Source organism: Dasypus novemcinctus, chromosome 1 (genome assembly GCF_030445035.2).
Source record: "Dasypus novemcinctus isolate mDasNov1 chromosome 1, mDasNov1.1.hap2, whole genome shotgun sequence".
NCBI classification, from domain to species: domain Eukaryota; kingdom Metazoa; phylum Chordata; class Mammalia; order Cingulata; family Dasypodidae; genus Dasypus; species Dasypus novemcinctus.
The window spans coordinates 95,295,563-95,314,772 of record NC_080673.1 but is presented as its reverse complement, the minus strand read 5'-3'; the positions used below and the strand labels follow the sequence as shown (position 1 = coordinate 95,314,772).

The 19,210-nt window shown below is 38.0% G+C and overlaps 1 protein-coding gene, 1 long non-coding RNA gene and 1 pseudogene across 3 annotated transcripts in view; 2 read left to right on the top strand and 1 right to left on the bottom strand.

Moving 5' to 3' along the window:
- The window catches only part of LOC139439032 (uncharacterized), a 118,791-nt gene extending 117,215 nt beyond the window's left edge, over positions 1–1,576 (bottom strand). The window contains exon 1 of the long non-coding RNA XR_011648839.1: positions 1,510–1,576. This is a non-coding gene — a long non-coding RNA (uncharacterized lncRNA). The remainder of the gene's footprint in view (positions 1–1,509) is intronic.
- Positions 939–19,210, top strand: part of TET2 (tet methylcytosine dioxygenase 2) — a 131,344-nt gene continuing 113,072 nt past the window's right edge. Inside the window, exon 1 of one of the 2 annotated variants that reach the window (XM_004476225.5) lies at positions 939–1,244. The gene's annotated coding sequence lies outside the window, so the exon portion shown is untranslated. The remainder of the gene's footprint in view (positions 1,245–19,210) is intronic. The other variant, XM_071215210.1, reaches the window with a different exon arrangement.
- LOC101414383 (peroxiredoxin-like 2C pseudogene) overlaps positions 2,000–19,210 on the top strand; it is a 29,579-nt pseudogene continuing 12,368 nt past the window's right edge.

Here is a 19,210-nt window from a genome sequence, read left to right as displayed (position 1 = left end):
TACGTGGCGATTTCCTCATTACCTAATTGTATGGACGGAACTTTCCTCAAAATAAGAGCTCTTACAGGAGGAAGCTTAAGTTTTTCAGAGTACGAGTTTATTTCTTACGACCGGATCTAGCGAGAGGTAGAGGGCCACAGGGGAGAAACTCATCTTGGATCTGTGAGAATCCTTCTCCTTCCCAGCCCACGTGGCCAAAGTAAACAGAAGGTGGGCCGGGGCGGGGAGAAGCAGTTCTCCGTCAATTTCTAATTTGTCCTATGTTTAAAAATACAGGCCGCCCTAGCACTAAAGGCATGCCCTCCGGGAAACTGGGGAGTGCCTTTGCGGAACCAGATGAAAGCGACCGAGAAGAGAGGATGCGTGAGCGGGGGCAGGGCTGGGGCGAGTGGACCTACCAGCGGGTGGGGGTCCCGGCCTGTGCGGGGCCGAGGGCGGAGGTAGGTACGAGCGCGGGGAGTTGAGGGGCTTTTTCGGGGACACTAGCTTGTGGGTGGGGTAAGGGCTAGTGCGTGGCGGAGTAGGTGCGCGCTGGCGTGTGTGCGCGGATACCTGCCAAGGGATGGGGGAGCGGTACCAAAAAAAAAAGTTCAAAGGGAAATCTGTGAGCTCCCACGCCTGTGCCAGATGCCCACGCCTGCCCCGCTCCTGCCTCCGGAGCTGGAGGCACGTCCAAGAGCGCCCCGGGGCGCCGGGGTCTGGCCGCGCCGGAGGAGCGGTGCCCGGGGGCTGGAGCGTCCCGGGCGCTGCCCCGCGCTCGCCCCCGCGCCGCGCCCGCCCGGGCGCAAGGCGGCCCCGCTCCACTCCCCAGCGAGAGCGCAGCCCCGGCCTCGACTGCGCGGGGTGTGCGGCCGCCGCGTATCGCCGGCTTTGGTGCGGGGAGCCCGGGCCGGGGGGCTGGTTCCGGGGAGCCCGAGCCGCGGGTCCCGGGGCGGCCCGGGCGGCGGGGGCGAGCGGGCGGCGGAGCACGAGCCCCGGCGGCCGCCGCCTCCTCGCGAGCGCCGCGCGCCCAGGCCCCGCTCGCATGCGAGTCACGTCCGCCCCCTCGGCGCGGCCGCCCCGAGACGCCGGCCCCGCCGAGTGATGAGAACAGACGTCAAACAGCCTTATGAATATTGATGCGGAGGCTAGGCTGCTTTCGTAGAGAAGCAGAAGGAAGCAAGATGGCTGCCCTTTAGGATTTGTTAGAAAGGAGACCCGACTGTGACTGCTGGATTGCTGCAAGGCTGAGGCGCCGGAACGAGGTCAGAACGCGTCTCTTGTGCCGCGAAACTCTCCCCTTCCTCTCCCCCTCGCTTTCGCTCGGGCTTCCAGGGACTGGGGGACAAACCCTGCAGTGTCACCCACAAATACCAAGAGGGAAGAGGGAAGCTTCACAAATTGCTGGAGCCTCTTCAACATGGCTGACAAATATAGTTTTAATCCCCCCCCCCCCCCTTTAAACCTGTAGTTCTGTGTTCTGTGCGCTCTCCTGCTAATGCTCGTCTCCCCCTTACCCAGAAAACTTACCTTTGTGCCTCCGATAGGCTGGTTTCCCGGCCTTTTATCCTCAAGAAAGTGATTTTTCTTGGCTTTGCTTTCTAAAATAGTTAAGCATTGGGGGGGGGCACTACTTTTCCCTTGAATCCTCCCCCCCCCGCCCGCCCCCTTTCTTTCGTGTGAGTCAAGCGAGTGCCTCGTTCTCCTACACCAACCCGGGGAGAACACTGACGGGGGGATTTTCGACCCTTTTATCTTGCTGTAGGTCTGGGTCTTCGTCTCCCCTTTCCTTACCCCCGTGTTCCCTTCCCGGGGGGTGTGCTCAGAGAATGTCACGGGGAAGGGAATTGAAATACACTACGTGGGGGTTTTGTTTTTTTTCCTCAAGTCCGCGCGTTTTGTTAATGGTGCTGAATGAGAGAGGAAGGAATAGTTTCGCCGGTTCCCAAACAACACCAGAACCCACTTTTCTCAAGGTGTATCAGTCCTGCGCTAGGTTGTGCCTTCCCCAGCCTGGGGAATGTGTGTAAGAGAATTTGTGGGCAAGTCTGTGTGCTGGCTTTGTGCTTCTCCGGAGTCAGCTTGGTTTGGTTCCCCGGTAAGTGACAGGCGGACACAAAGGCAGGCGCAGGCCCCGGGAGGGGCGCGCGGGGAGGGGGAGCGGGGCGCTTGAGAGTTGGAAGACTGCAAGGTCAGGGGCGCAGAAAGAAATGAAACCCAATCCTAGTCAGGAAACAGAAAAGTGGAGAGCACATTTGTAACAGTCCCATCCAAATTTCTCTTCTCTCTCGGCTTCTCTCGTCTGTGGTCTTTTTTTTTTTTTTTTTTAAAATAGAATCTCTGCCTGTTTCTCTCTCTTCTCTTTTCTACTTTGCTTCTCTCCTCCTCTTCCCCTATTTCTTCTTTTTCTTTCTCCTGCTCCTCCTTCCTCTCACTGTCTCGTTTCCCCCCCCCCCCCCCCCCCAAATCTTGCTTTTCACTGGGGCTGACCATCTAGTGTTACTAAGCTAACAGGGTCTCTATGGAGTTTTCTATCTATGACAAAATAAAGTATGACCTGGGTAGACTCCTGGGAAAGTCGAATATGAAATATAAGTGCTATTTGCTGTTATTTCGCTCATGATATACTTTCAACTGCGTTCAGTGATTTTTCCCCCCTTCTTAGTCAGTCTTTAGGCATTAGGGAAAAGGTTATGTTTCAGTTGTTTTGTTTACAATTTAGTAAGATACTTTTTATATTTGCCTGTTTAGGGAGTAAGATACATCTGTAAATTTAAAACCTCAAATCATTCATGGTGGTTTTCCCTCTCCAGTCAGGCATAATAATGGCAGGTATAAATCCAAAAATATTCATCTACAAATGATCCAAAATAGGAAGAGGATTGTATATAGGGGGAAGTTCGGAGTACAGAGAAAAAATAATGGGTGTTTGTTTGTTTTTCTGTATTTGGTTTAAGGCTGTGGGTATTGTTGCCTGGTTAATGAAATCATTACATTTGCATTTTAATGGAAGTTGAAATACTCGAGGGGGAGGATATATTCTTTTTTATATTTGTATGTGCATTCATAATAGTATTGGAGTAGGATATAAATTTCAACACTGTAAATGCTGATTTTTAAAAAATATTAAGCAGGGACTGTTAGTGAAGGGCTGGAAAGTCAAACTTAAGTTGGGAAGATGTGTGTGAGTAAAAGATGGATGGAGGGAAAACCACAGTTTTGGACTTTACCCCATAAATAACAATTCCAACACTATTTTGTCCTCAGTAGTTCACTTTTTATTTTGATCTCCAGAAAAGCCGTTAAGTTTGCTTAAGTCATTGATAACAGAGTTTCTATGACATGATTACAAGGCAGAAGCATTACTCACCTCAGTGGAATAGAAACAGCTCATTGGTTAGTTCTTATTTGCCCTCCAAATAATAAAGAAGACATTTAGGATTTTAGCGTAAATGTTTACTTTTTTATTGAGAAAACTATGGTTAATTATTCCAGGGATTCAGAATTAAATATAAACAATACATTTTGCTAACTGACTAGTATCTAAGCTCTTTTGGGGGCTTTTCTAAGGTTGCAGGCGTTGTTGTCTTCAAGCTATTAAAATAATATATATATAAAACAGTGGTTAATAATTTTGAAGGTGACCATGAAGGCTTTTCTTTCCTACTATCAAATTTAGGTACTTTTGTTATTTCATGCATCCTATTTTTATGCTGAAAATAACTGCTAATTAATACTGTAAGAGAGTCTTCAGTAGTTATCAGGAGATGTGCATTAAAATATTTACCACTTTGAATAAAAGTAACACATTCTCTTTTGTTTAAAAAAAGAGAAATTATTTTGATAATTATGGAATAGTTTACAATAAAAGGTACAACCTTTTACTGTATATGTGATAGTCAGTACCACCTATATTTACCAATAATTTCATAAATAGAACTTTTCACTTGGGTGAAATGCTTTTAATAATCAAATTTTAGGGGAGTGATAGTGAATGATAAGATAGTTTTCCTTAAACTGTAGTGCTATTTTTATTTCCTTATTGAACTAGCAATTAATGGGAAATAAACCTGGAATGAGGGAAGTCCCTTGCGTTGTTTAAATTTACACGTTTGCCAAACTCTCCTTAAAGTTTTAACTAGGTCTGGCATTGTGCTGATCCATGCCAGGAGTCAGAGGGACTGATACGATTTTGATGCAGTGGCGCATGTTCCTAGACATTGGCATGTCAGCATCACTTCCAGAACAAATGAAATGCACCTGCTGTGGAGTTATGATGACAGACTTCCAGAGTCCTGTGTTGGCACTGGACTTGTATTAGGTAATAAAAACTGGAGTTAATGTTTTGGTTTCACTTGCTGAAGTTAGAATTTATCTATCTGTTGCTCCAAGACTCCACCCATACACAGTGTTGTAAGCCAAATGTCACTGTTGAAGTGTTTCCTTATTTCCTGACTTCATTAAGAATCCTTTTTATGATTCACAGAGACACACTTAGCACCTTCCCTAAAACCAAGTTAGTAAATTATTATGCATTCTTATGAATTTACCTTGAAATAAAATGTCTTCAAAAGATATTGATGTTTGACATTTCAGACAATATTAGATCTGCTTTTTATGGTGTAATTGCTTATACTACTAGTTCAATTTTTTTTTTAATTTTTAAAACAGAATGTATTAGTCTTACCTAGCCATCTCAATTGCTAGCGGGAGTCTTCTTTTGTAAATAACCATGTAGAATGTTTTAATTTAATTATTTCTTATCATGGAGACAAGCTAAAACTTTAAACCAGCTATCAGTGTTGGTTCATCAAAATATCATCTTTCTCTATTATGCCACCATTACACCGTAGTTCCTGAGGGTTATAATGGCACTGGAGCCAGCAACAGGAAAACATCTTGTGAGCCAGTTTTACAATTGGAGCCTTAACTGTGAGAGAGTCAAGTTGCCAAGGAGAACTGGTGGTTATCTTGGAAACTGTGCTGAAGAACACAACCACAAATGATTTTGCCAAATATACAGTATTGGGTCTAGAGCTCCAATTTCCACGTTGGTTCACTGCCAAAGCTCAGTGTGTACTGTGACATTATTTAAAAAGGTTATACAGTACAGTCTGTTGGTTTGGTATATGGTAGGAGAGAAGGGTTCTAGAAGGAAAGAGGATAAAGTGAGAGTATGTGAATCATTGTGACTGCAAACCAAGAGAGAATGTATCTGATAGGCAGATATGTCCAGCATTATTCTGATCCTATATTGTTCATTTGCAGAAAATTCCTGACTTAAGGTAGATATGTAGTCTTTTCTTAGTAAAATGGATTTTGGTTGCCCATTTCAAAATAGTATATTCTATCAGTTTGATGTATGTTTTCTTCCACTTGTCATGAATTGAGTAGTTAAATGTACCAGGCTTCAAGAAGTAGAAATAAATCGGTGTATTTTCAATATTTTGCATAAAAATACAGTGATAATGTTAACCTAACTACAGTTTCAAAGATTTGAAACTCAATGTTTAAACTCACTGATAGTGTTTATTCGAAACTGACTTCAAATCAAGTTCCGAATAATCTGAGAATTAAATTAAGAGTTGAATAAGTATGGATGAAGTGTTTTTGAAAGACAATTTAGACATAAATTGGTTGCCTCATTAAAAATACGACAACTGTTCCTTTTAAATTAGATTTCTTTACATCTGTTGATAGGTAGACACTGATTTCTCTTTTTGTTCCATTATAAAACCTAGCGGTATCCTACCCAGAGTCAAGATTTAATGAATGACATAGAAGTAATTAAAAACAATGACATTTAATTAGTAAATGTGTAGTCTAGTCTCAATGCATAAGAGTAAAATCATGTAAGAGGTCTTGGTGATGGTACAACAGTCTATGACAATTGTCCCACAAAAGTCACCTTTTGAAAGTGTACATATGGTCCAATGATTTATAGTAAACTTACAGTGCAATTATTTATTTTTAATTGAAAAATTTATTGAGGTAATTGTAGACTCACTTGCAAGAGAGATCCCACGTACACTTTACCCATTTTCTCCCAATTGCAACATTTTGCAGAATGGATAGCACAATATCACAACCAGGATATTGACATTGAAACAGTCCACTAGTCTTATTCTGTTTTCTCCACTTTGACTTGTATACACGTACATATGTATATTTAGTTCTATACGATTTTATGGCATCATCACATATTTTTAACTTTTTTGTCCTGAAAACAGAAAAGTTTTAACCCATCTCTACTTCATCAGTCATGCTCTTGTGCTAACCTACTTTGTCAAAATGTGTAACAATATAATTTTCGTTTACTAAGAGTTCCTTGCATAAATTGTCCTTTGTGTTCAAAATGTTTTAAATTGTTTTTATGTTTTATGACACTGTCAATTTTATTTAATTCTCATCACAACCCTAGAGATAGATACCGTTGTTGTTATTGCTTTTTAAGGATGAGGAAACTGAAGCACACTGAGGTTGAATAACTTGTCCAAGTTCACACACCTGCTATGTGGGTTAGTCTGAATTTGAACTTAGTCTATCTCCAGGGCCCAGTCTTTTAGTTGCTGTGCTCAACTGCTTCATTACCTTTAATCATTAAAATGTAGCTAAAATGTAGGTTATCTATGAAAAGTTGTGAAGGAGGCTTAAAATGCATGTGGTTGTCCACACAAAGACATGTCTCTGAATATTCAAAGAAGTATTATTAATAAAATTTGTCAAAAAGTGGAAACCCAAATACCCATCAACTCATGAAAGGATGAAAAGAACACATAAATGGAATATTATTCAGCATTTGAAAGGAATGAAATACTGAGACATATTGCAACACAAATGAAACTTGAAGACATTATGCCAAGTAAAAGAAGCCAGTCACAAAAGCCACATATGGTATGATTTCATTTATATGAAATATCCAGAATAGGCAGACTAAAAAGACAGAAAGCAGATTGGTCATTGCCAAGGACCATAGGGAGGAGGATGTAGGAAATGATTGCCAATAGGTATGGGATTTCTTTTGGGAATGATGAAATGTTCTAAAATTACATTGTAATGGTGTACAACTCTATGAATATACTAAAACCCACTGAACTGAACAGTTTATAGGGGTGGATTTTATTATGTTTATTATATTTCATTGAAGAAAAAATGCATATAATTACCTTAAGATATTTGGTTTTCGGGAAATATCTCATGTCTCTTGCAAAAGAAATAGTGATGTTATTTGAATTGAATGGGGCTACGCATATCTAAGAGTATGCCACCAGTGAATTGTTTGTAGTTAAAATGCCTTTCTCTCTTAGATGAGGTTACTTAATTACGCAAATGTGCTTAATGGTGAATAAGAGCCTTCAGAACGTCAATGGACTGATTCACATGACAAGTGATGGGTTTGGTCACTTGAGGAACTGGGTTTAATGTGTAATTTTAAGAAAATTTATTGCATGTATTCACCTAGGCATTTTCCATTTAATTCAGGAGGTGTAACCCAAGCATTAAAAGGAATGTGTACAAAAATTGTCTTTCTTGTTTAAACTACTGTCAAATGTGTTGACTAATCTAGAAATGAGGAGAAATCTCTAGATTACATGTTTCTATAACAAATTATTAGGTAATCTTTTCTTTTGGCATTAAAATAATAGCTTGTCTATATGTCAAAAGAAGGGTGTTGGAAGACAAACAGTAGGCTTCAAAAACTTTCATATTAGCTGTTTGTATTTTCACTTATTTCACATTTTAAAATTAAAATGACAAGGCATCTCATAGGACTTAAGCAAGGAATTATCTTTCTGTCTGCTGACATTGTAGCATATTTCAGGTGTAACATGAGGGTGAAGAGAGGATCCTTCTGCAGCAATCACAATGTCAGGACTAAGTAAGAAGAAGTTCTGGTCACAGAGATGAAGACTTCCCATGTGTTACTATCCATGGCTGTGGTATTTACAAACACCAGCATAATTTTTACAGACTTGTTAATGGTAAAATGAATGTAAATTTTTAGGACTAGATATAAGATTTGTGGTTTTGGGCCCACAAGGTGAATTACTATTAGTTGGTTATGTTTGAATTTCTAACCTTATGTAATTGTAGATACCAGACATTCTTTGTGTTGACCAATATTGCTCTCCCTTTTTATTCCAATGAGAGTGTTGGATTGATGCCAGTTGGATCGCATAACTTGGAAACATGAATGATATTTGGGGTGGGGGAGATTTCACTGATTTGGAAGCATTCAGCTTTAAGGTTCGGAGATATATCTCATGATCTTTAAAATACTATACTTAATTCATGTTATTATATTCAATATGTAAATGTCTTGGCTTCCAGTTGATATTATGGTCACTTTTTCAAGGAATAGTGTAGAAATGAAGCAGACTTTTTTTGAGAGTATGGGTAAAACTTGGGTTTATTGTATATTTGTCACAGGCACAAATAGATACTCATGTTAGAACCTTTAACCCTTCAGTAAATTGATGAAGTGATTATTATAGAAAGCAATAAGGTAGAAGTATAGGTGCCGGTTCTCCTTATTGGAAAAGGTATAGTTTACTTTCGTTTACCCTTTCTTGTTTCTTGTAAAACTTTTTGAACCACCAATGACAATAGATTTTTGTACATGTATCTCTGTAATTTTAAAAAACCTCTTCATTGAATATACTATGCCAACTTTGCTTTTTAAATACACTAGCAAGAGTTGTAAAATTTAACATATTAGCAATATTTATTTCCTTTAATTTTTATAAATAATAACTGTGGAAGAGACACTATAGTCAAACTAAAAAAAATAGAGCTATGAATTTTTGCTGATGGATTACTGTTTTTCTGGGATCAAAATTGCCTGTGGTCAGACAGACATAGATCTGCCATTTAGGTATCTGATAAATTGTCTTAATATGTTTTTCATGTGTTACATTTACCATTTTGAGATTTTTCAGTTTGTTCTGTGGATGCTTCAAAGTAATGATGATTTTAATTGCTATTGTCCTGACTCATTAGCCATTCCTCCTTATCAAATCACTTATTTTTCTTGACAAAGTATTAAATCCAGTTTCTGTGTCCTGATTATACTTTAATGGAATCTACCTACCCAACTCTCAGAGATGGGTTTTTATTATAGTATTTTCTCTTTAAATTAGTACATTTTTGTCTTGCAATATAGGCAGAAAAAAAGGCTTAAATAATGATTGTGAAAGCCAGGTGATACAACATGGTATTTGAGTTATTACTCCTGTTTTTCTTCCTCATGTACATTCAGGAACAAGAGCACCATTAAAAAACATATTAATTAAAGCATCAGAATCTGAAAATAATACAATGATACCACACCCATTTTCTATCCCTAACCTTCTGTCTTGTACCTACTAATTTATTTCTTTAATCTGTTTGTTCTTTCAGCACTTTTCTGCTTTTGTTTGAAGTCTCTTACTTTGAAGTTATAGGATTTTTGTATTTGTCATTAGCTATAAAGTCTTCTCTGTTCTTTTATAACCTTTCAAGATTTTTGCATAAAAAGAATTTCTTTTAGACACCCTCTAATTATTTTGGGTAATTATTAGCTTTTTGTTTGTTTTACTGCCTACTTTGTAACAGACAAGACACCATTTTTCCAAATAAAGTATCTGATAGTTTATAAAGTTCAAATGAAGATCTTAAAAAGTGAATTCAGTTATTAAAATATTAATTTATTTACATTAGTCTTTTAGTGTACCAAATATAACTGATAAAAGGAAAAATACCATAAATGGGTACTTTTCAAACATGAGGGAAGAACAAATCTTACAACTTAAAAATACTCATCACATAACAATGTTATGAGTGTTTGTTTTGTAAGTTTACACTTTTACTATCTACTTATTTTTATGTACGTTCATGTATGAATGATATACTTCAATAAAAATTTTTAATGAACAAAAAATACTCATCACAAATTGTTTTAGTAAAAACAGAAACAGATACATTTTAGCAAGAAGCACGTATTTTAACCTTTGTACTCCAGATTAAATTTATCTTTATTCTAATCAAGCCCCTAAATGGGTGTATTATTCCCTCCTATGAGGTTATAACATCTATAAGTTGAAATCAAAAGCCATATTATTTTAATTTTGGAATTGTCTATCACATTTTAGCTTCAAGGAAATTATATTGACAGAAAACAAAACTAGTAGATATTTTGCTAATGACTCTATTAATGGGCTGGATTTACTAATGTGTTACTATTAGAAATCAAAATTGGAAAGGATATTTGGTTATTAACCTTAGGGACTAAAATTTCAGTATTTTGAAAATTAACCTGTTCTTAAAAATGTAATTCTTATTTCAAATAGATTTTAGTGACATCAACTCACTTCGTAACATATAATTTAAAATCATTTTATCAAGTGTATTTTTCAAGTATAGAAGAGGTATAGGATATTATATTTTAAAATAACTTGAAAAAAACATGCTTGAGATTTGTTAAAGTTGGTGTATTTTTTTTTAAAAACAGTGCATTTAACTTACTGCTGATAACTTTGCTTCATTTGTTTTGTGCATTGTTATAATTTGTCATGTTTTAAATAACCCTGTAAGTTATGGGAAACTTCGTATTTATGGGGAAAATAACGTAGGTGTTGGCATTCTCATTTTTCTCTAATATTGGTAAGCCCTCTTAAGAAATGTTTTACTTGTATCCTGTTCACAAACCCATTAAACAAGACACAATGTAGATGAGGATGAAATCTGAAAGAAAACTGGTAAAATACTAAATAGTTTTTTTCTTCACCCAAGCAAAGCCATTGGATACTTTTTCCTGAAATAGTCATGTTTGTAATTTTATATGGGTGAAAATTGTTACTTTGAGGACCATTTTCCTACTTAGTGGTTGTGTGATTTCACCCTCCATAATATTACAGTTCATGAGAAAATGAGAATTCTGAGCATGAGAGAAGATAGAAAGCACATTCAGAATGCATTGCTGGGATTACACAACTTGACCTAAATTGATTTAGGGGAGGGCAGTTAATTTTGACCCTGTTCTTAGGACAAGAATCAGTTAAAGAAGGAAGGGAATGTGGTGGAGGGAAACTTTGGTCATTTATTCCAGTTCCTCCCATTAATGTCTAAAAAGACAGAGACAGAAGTATAGAAAGAAAAAGAAATCCCCCTTAGAGATAATTTCTTGACACCCACATGCTTAATTTTAGGGCCAAAGAAATAGGCGGGTTCTCTCTGGAGGTTGTTGAAGCTCTCTTGCCTTCCAATTTCTCCCAGCCAAGTCAACATTTGACACGTGGGTACCGTGCACGCTTGGTAGCGCTATTTACAAACACTATCCTAGATTCCAGAGCCTCTTATGTAACAGCTGAGAGTAGGCTTTGTGTGTGGGTGGTGGAGGAATCAACAATTTAATTCTTAGTCTGGAGCCACTGTCTGGCCCTGACGGGGTCATGAACCAAAGATCAAGGTGTCTAGTTCAGGATCCGACCCGCCTAACGTGCAGTCTCCCACCAAAGCCTCAAAGGTTGTACCTAAATCCAGGATTATTCTTTTATCCTCCTGTAGCAAAGGAAACCAGTCATGCCTAACGTTTTGATGATTTTAGGAAGTGGGCACAGATTTGCCAGTTTCTTAATTCTGATTGTAATATACAGCACTTCTGTCCCTGAAGAGTGCATTTTGTCTCCCAGGTTGACAGATTTTTTTTTTAGTGTATTTTGATACTTGTTTGCATCTTATTTGAGAAGGAAGAGAATTCATAATCTGACTCCTCTAACTGGATCCTAACCTAACCACATAGGCCCCTATACCCACCTGTCCCTCTCCTCCCACTCCCACCTCCCTCAACTGTCATTCCTTTTTAATCCCACAACAGGACCCTGGGGGTTAAAACAACAAGAAACAAAAACAAAACAAAACCCACCTTTGTCTCTATAATGAGGGAATTGGTCATCTTTTTCTGGATTGATTTTATTTTAGAGTTTTCCACTTATATTTATCAATGAAAAGAAAGTCTTGGGTTTATTAAAGAAACTTAAAGTACTGAGAATGCAAATGTCTAATCTTGTGTATTGGATATATTTTTACTGGTGCTATTTATTGGAAGTTACAGGCTGAATGTTTTAGAGTATTTAAAATATGAGCAAACTTTTGAGTTTCGTATTGCATCTAAGAATCATTTTAGATGGGTGTCATCGCTGAAAATCCAAAAATAGAAATTATGCCTAACAAAGAATTGAAATTGGATCATCAAAAGATGAACTTGTAGTTAATTGAAAGTTGGCTTGTTTGACTTTTATAGAAATTTTTGGAATTGCATTACCTTTCTACAAAAAGGAAAGATCATAATCTTTGAAATATGATACTATAAATGAGAGGAATTTAATTTTTAAATAAAGGATTTTTTCTCCCAAGAGCTAATCCAAGCACCAAATCGCTATTGTTTTCAGCAGTATTTGATGTTAGAGAATTTTAAATATGAAATAATTTAGATTATCTGTCCAATTCCATTATTTACATATGAGACTCGGAAATTAAGGTTTAGTCACTTAACGTCTGAATCTGCTCTCATTTGGAAGAAATTAACATAAGTGGTAAGCATACAATAATGGTTCATTTATTGGATGCATGGGCTGCCTTCATAAAGAGGGGACAGAATGGCAATGATCTCTGTATTATAAAATATCTAATTGGTAGACTGAGTGTGAAATATGCATACTAAAGAGCAATGGGGAAATTTTAGGATGTTTATCCCCAAATTACTACCTGAGTGTGTGTGTGTATGTGTTTTGAACTTTTGATATATGAATTAAGTCCTCTTTGGTAAAAAGCATTAATTAAACAGACTGTGGTAAAAGTCTCTGATAATGAATATAAAATGAAAACATACTGATACACATTTTTACAAATATCCTCAGGGTCTGTTGTGTAAACTACTTTCTGTGGTTCCTATAGATAAAAACTGACTCAAACAGGAATTCACACATAAAAACAGACAGTTGACTGGGTGATGTTAAGATTGGCACCAGGGTGTTCCCTCATGCTTATGAGTGCCAGGTCATACTGATGCCTTCCCAGGAGGTCACACACAGGTGGCTTTACTGTTTGCAAACGCTGTTTCAGAATTCTAAAGAATAATGATGTAGCAATGGGGGAGAGAAGGAAAGGAGTGATCCAGTATCTGTGTCTATTTAATGACCTGGAGCATGAATATTGATAGAGAATAAGAAAGCACTTATGGGGAAGTGGACTTGGCCCAGTGGTTAGGGCATCCGTCTACAACATGGGAGGTCCATGGTTCAAACCCCAGGCCTCCTTGACCCGTGTGGAGCTGGCCCATGCGCAGTGCTGATGCGTGCAAGGAGTGCCCTGCCATGTAGGGGTATCCCCCGCATAGGGGAGCCCCACACGCAAGGAGTGCGGCCCATAAGGAGAGCCGCCCAGCGTGAAAGAAAGTGCAGCCTGCCCAGGAATGGCTCTGCACACACGGAGAGCTCACACAACAAGATGACGCAACAAAGAGAAACACAGATTCCGGTGCCTCTGACAACAGAAGCGGACAAAGAAGAACACGCAGCAAATAAACAGAAGAGAACAGACAATGGGGCGGGGGGGGGGGGGGGGGGGGAAGGGGAGAGAAATTAAATAAATAAATAAATAAAAGAAAGCACTTATTATAAAACTTGTCTAGAGGGGAAAGAAACATGGTAGATTCTTAAGGCAGGCTCTCCCCAAATCCCACATTGTTTTTAAATTGTCTTTACCACCAGAAAGGAGCTTTCTACTTAGAACTTAAAATAATAGCTTTTAACCCAAACAAGTGAGTAAATGCTTTAGTATCCAAAGACTGGAGGTGATGAAACTCTCAAGAGTGTCACTTTTTCATAACCAAGCTGACTCAGACTCTTTTGGAAGTTAATATAGTAACTTAACCATGTCTGATAATGTTGCTACTTAGCTACATAGAAACAGACCGTTGGAGTTCGGTCTGCCATTTTCTTTTGTTTTTAAATTGTTTCGCACCCATCTTTTATGTTCTATTTCTGAAAACATGCCTTTCCTAATACATATAGACAGGCTTTCCAAAATCACTGAATATGTTTGTATAGAACTACTTCGTTTAACATTAGACTTTTGTTTAAGAGCCTATATCTGCATTAATAGGGGGGAAACTCTCATATCTGATAGAGTCATAATAAAAGGAAAGAAAAGGTAAGTAGTAATTTTTGGAAAATATGTAATAATAAAGTGGTATTCATTTGTCGTAATACCAACAATCTCTTTAACATAGAAAAGTATAAAAAAGTATGAGGGACTATAATATTGCCCCAAGGGGGAAAAGATGAAGGATTATTTGCTCCCTTTTAATATTTCAATCAGAATATACATCAGGAGCCCATAGTGTCGTTTGTTTATAATTGTTTATTGCCTTAATTAGGTACACTGCAAGGATACAAACTTTTCCATAGAACTATTGTAGCATGCATGATTTAAAAGCTACTAAGGATTGTAGATGCTACTTGTGCTTCTCCTGTTTCATGTCCCATTTTTCAGGAATAAGAATAGATACCTTCGTGTACTTTGCTTAAGGGTAGATAGCCTTGGTATGCTAATCCCAGGAGCTTCCCATGAGAATGAAAAATTGTCAGGGGATTTGGGACCCCATGTGAAAGATGTTTTGGAGTGTCTCTCAAAATAGCTAACAGTTTAAAATATATCAGCTATTTATATTTCAAAAACTGTCTTCCTTCATCAAGATTATAGTTTCCTTGAGAGCCCAGGAAAACATCTTGTATGTCTGATGAATCCCCCACAATAATTAGCATGCAAGCAAGTGCATAGCAGCCCTCAGTAATACTACTGATAGACTGGCTGTTATCTGTAGTTCGGGGGGTGTTAAGTATCATCCCTATGTCTGAACTACTATTTGTGGACTATCAGGAACACTCAAAGGGATGTTTGATTTATTTCTTCTATGACTTTTCAAAAAACACAGACACATGGTAATGACAATTTTAACATTTCAGAAGGGTGTACAATCAGAAATATAAGTTGTTATTATTTTTCCCCAAAATAATATATTTACTTTTTTTTATTGCTTCTCAGTGTTAGGTCATACCTTCTTGACTCCCTATTCTGAAAGACCAGAAGATACTCATATCTGTTTTTCCTCCCTGTCTTCTTCCAACTTCTGTATGCTATGCTATTACTCTATATTGCCAAGTTTATATTTATATGCTATTCTGAATCTATTAACTAATTCTCCTGTGCTTTTTTTGTTGCTCAATGCTAATTGAAAAAAAAAAACACCAGAATTTACATTGTTATGATTATAATAAATATAATTCACTAAAACACCAAGTGGTATGGTTGGACATTTAGAAAAGGAAATGATCTTATATCACTAAAACTTGGTTTATTCCAAGGATAATTTTTGTAACAAATCAATTTTATTGATATATATTACTAAAGGATAAATCCATCCAAAGTATACATTCAGTGGTATTTGGTTAATGACATATTTGTGCATTCATCACTTCAGTCATTCTTAGAGCATTTTCATTATTCCAATAATATTAAACAAACAAAACTCATTACATCTCATTCTCTCTGTTCTTCCCCTGCTGTATATAGCTGCTATTATTTTTCCTTCTCTCTAGTATTTTGGTATTTATATTTTATGAAAACAATTTCATATGTGCAATATCACCCGTATTAGTGTTTTACATGAGGTTTTTGCTATTTACACGGCCCCGTGTTACAATTTTTAGCTTTCCTTATGGTAATATACATGGCCTTAGACTTTCCCTTTTAACCACTGTCATACCCATATAATAGCTCTGCTAATTACAAACACTGTGTTGTGCTTTCACCATTTTTATTCATTTCCAAAGATTTACGAACAACCTTTTTACCAATTCTGCACAGATTAACCCTCAGCTTTCCATTCTCTACCCTTTTTCTATTTTTGGTGACCTTTATTCTAATTATTAACTCCATACTTATGCACAGTATATTTAATTCATAATAGCGCAGTCATACAGTGTTTGTCCTTTTGTGTCAGGCTGGCTTCACTCAACATAATGTCCTCTAGGTTCATCCACATTGTCTTATGCTTCACTACCATTTCTTCTTACTGCTGCGTAGTATTCCATAGTGTGTATACACCACAATTCGTTTATCCATTCATCAGTCGATAGACACCTGGGCTGTTTCCAACTTTTGGCAGTTGTGAATAACACCACTATTAGAACATTGGTGTGCAGATGTCTGTTTGTGTCTCTGCTCTCAGTTCTTCTGAGTTTGTATATACCTAGAAATTATATTGCCAGGTCATACGGAAAGTCTATATTCAACTTCCTTAGGAACTGCTAAACAGTCCTCCACAGTGGCTGTACATTCTACATTCCCATCAACAATGAATAAGTATTCCTATCTCTCCACATCCTTTCTAACATTTAGTTTTCTGACTTTTTAATAGCAGCCAATCTAATAGATATGAAATGATATCTCATTGTAACTTTTTTTTAAGATTTATTTTATTTATTTCTCTCCCCTTCCCCCCACCCCAGTTGTCTTTTCTCTGTGTCTCTTTACTGCATCGTCTTCTTTGTCCGCTTCTGTTGTTGTCAGCAGCACGGGAATCTGTGTTTCTTTTTGTTGCGTCATCTTGTTGTGTCAGCACTCCTTGCGGGCAGTGCCATTCCTGGGCAGGCTGCACTTTCTTTCACGCTGGGCGGCTCTCCTTACGGGGTACACTCCTTGTGCATGGGGCTCCCCTATGCAGGGGACACCCCTGCGTGGCAGGGTACTACTTGCGCGCATCAGCACTGCGCATGGGCCAGCTGCACACGGGTCAAGGAGACCTGGGGTTTGAACCGCGAACCTCCCATGTGGTAGACGGACGCCCTAACCACTGGGCCAAGTCCGCTTCCCAAAGTCTTAATTATTTTTAATTCTTTTTTTTTCTTTGAAGTCCTGGGGCCGGGAATTGAACCTGGGACCTCACACGTGGGAAGCTGGCACTCAACCACTGAGCCGCATCAGCTCCCCCTCATTGTAACTTTGATTTGCATTTCCCTAATCGCTAGTGATGTTGAACATTTTTTCATGTGTTTCTTCACCATTTGTATTTCTTCTTTGGACAACCATCTTTTGCCTATTTTTTAATTGGGTAAGTTTGTCTTTTATTTTTGAGTTACATGATCTCTCTATGTATTGTGGGTATTAAAACCCTTATTGGATATGTGGTTACCAAATATTTTCTCCCGTTGACTTGGCTGCCTTTCCAGCCTTTTGACAAAGTCCTTTGAAAAGGACATTAAGTGTTTCATTTTAAGGAGGTCCCATTTATCTGTTTTTTCTTTTGTTGCTCATGATTTGGGTGTAAGGTTTAAGAAACTACCCCTGTCACAAGATCTTGAAGATGTTTTCCTACGTTTTCATTTTCTTCTGTGAGTTTTATGGTGGTTGCTTTTTTATTTAGGTCCTTGATCCATTTTGAGTTAATTTTTGTATAAAGTGTATATTGTAAACATCAAGCTAAAATCGATTCCTTTTTCTTTTTCCTTTTTTTTTTTTTTAGTCTTAAGCAGTAGAAACTTACTGTCTCACAGTTTTGAAACTAGGAGGGTTACCTTTTCCTAAATTCCTTCAATTTGTCAGTCACACCATATTTTAGTGCCTTTCACATTTGGACTTAGCTTTTCCTGTAAGCTCTTGATTTTTTTTTTTTAATTTTTTCTTTTTATTTATTTCTCTCCCCTTCTCCCCCCCCTCCCCCCCCCTCCCCGCCCACCGCCTCCCCCCCCCCCCCCCCCCCCCCCGGCTGTCTGTTCCCTGTGTCTATTTGCTGCGTCTTCCTTGTCCACTTCTGTTATTGTCAGTGGCACGGGAATCTGTGTTTCTTTTGGTTGCATCATCTTGTTGCGTCAGCTCTCCGTGTGTGTGGCGCCATTCCTGGGCAGGCTGCGCTTTCTTTCGCACTGAGCAGCTCTCTTTATGGGGTGCACTCCTTGCACATGGGGCTCCCCTATGCGGGGGACACCCCTGTGTGGCAGGGCACTCCTTGCACGCATCAGCACTGCACATGGGCCAGCTGCAAATGGGTCAAGGAGGCCCGGGGTTTGAACCGTGGACCTCCCATGTGGTAGACGGATGCCCTAACCACTGGGCCAAGTCCGTTTCCCAGCTTTTGATTTTTACTGAAAATTATAATTGTCTTTTTGTTCTTCATGATAGAAGAAATAAGTTTTCATCCTATCAATGATGTTTCCAATTTCCTAGTCATACTATTTGAATGAAATGTACTTTCTTCTTGAAATTATTTTTCTGTGGCTTCTCTGATTTTTCTCTTCTGAATTAGAGTTCCCTTTTACTACTCTCCCAGTTAGATCCACTTTTGTTTTGGTGCATGTCTTGCCCTGTATTTGATTCTATTTTTCTTTTTATTGTTGTAGTGTATGTCTTCCTCTGTATTTGATGCTTTTTTTCTTTTCCTGCCCTAAATGGATCAAATCCTTGGTTCACATCAATTTTCTTTCATAATTTAGGAGCCACTTAGTACATTGGTATCTTTTACATAGTGTTTCTTATGAGAAATCTGATGCCAATCTGTTGCTGTCTTTTTTAGATAATTTTTTTCTTATTCTTTTCTTCTGTTATACTTTTGATTATTTCTTCACCTCTACTTTTTCTCTTCTGTCTTTATAAACTCCAATTAATTTTATATTAACCTTCTTCAATTAATTGCCATGTTTATTAAATTTCCTCTTATATTTTTTGTGTTTTTCTCTACATATATTATTTTCCCAATTCTCTCGTTTTCATACTAAAAACTAAAATTTAATTTCACAAAAGTCTTTTATATCTTCTGATTTTTAAAAAGAATTTTCTTTTTTTCCGCTTTTTTTAGTGGAGAAATTGTATATTTACAGAAAAAGCATGCATAAAAAACAGAGTTCCCATACACCACCTTTTTATTAAGGAGGTACCAGGGATCGAACCTGTGACCCCGCACGTGCAAAGCAGGTGTTTAACCAGTGAGCTATACCTGTTCATCGACCACCCTATTTTTAACACTGTCCTTGAGTGTGTTATATTGTTCTAACTGATGAAGGAACATTTTTATAATTATACTACTAACTATAGACTATGGTTTCCTTTCGTGTTCACTGTTCATTATGTACAGTCCTATGGATTTTTTTCTTTTAATTTCTATTTTAGTAACATATATACAATTTCCTCTTTTAAA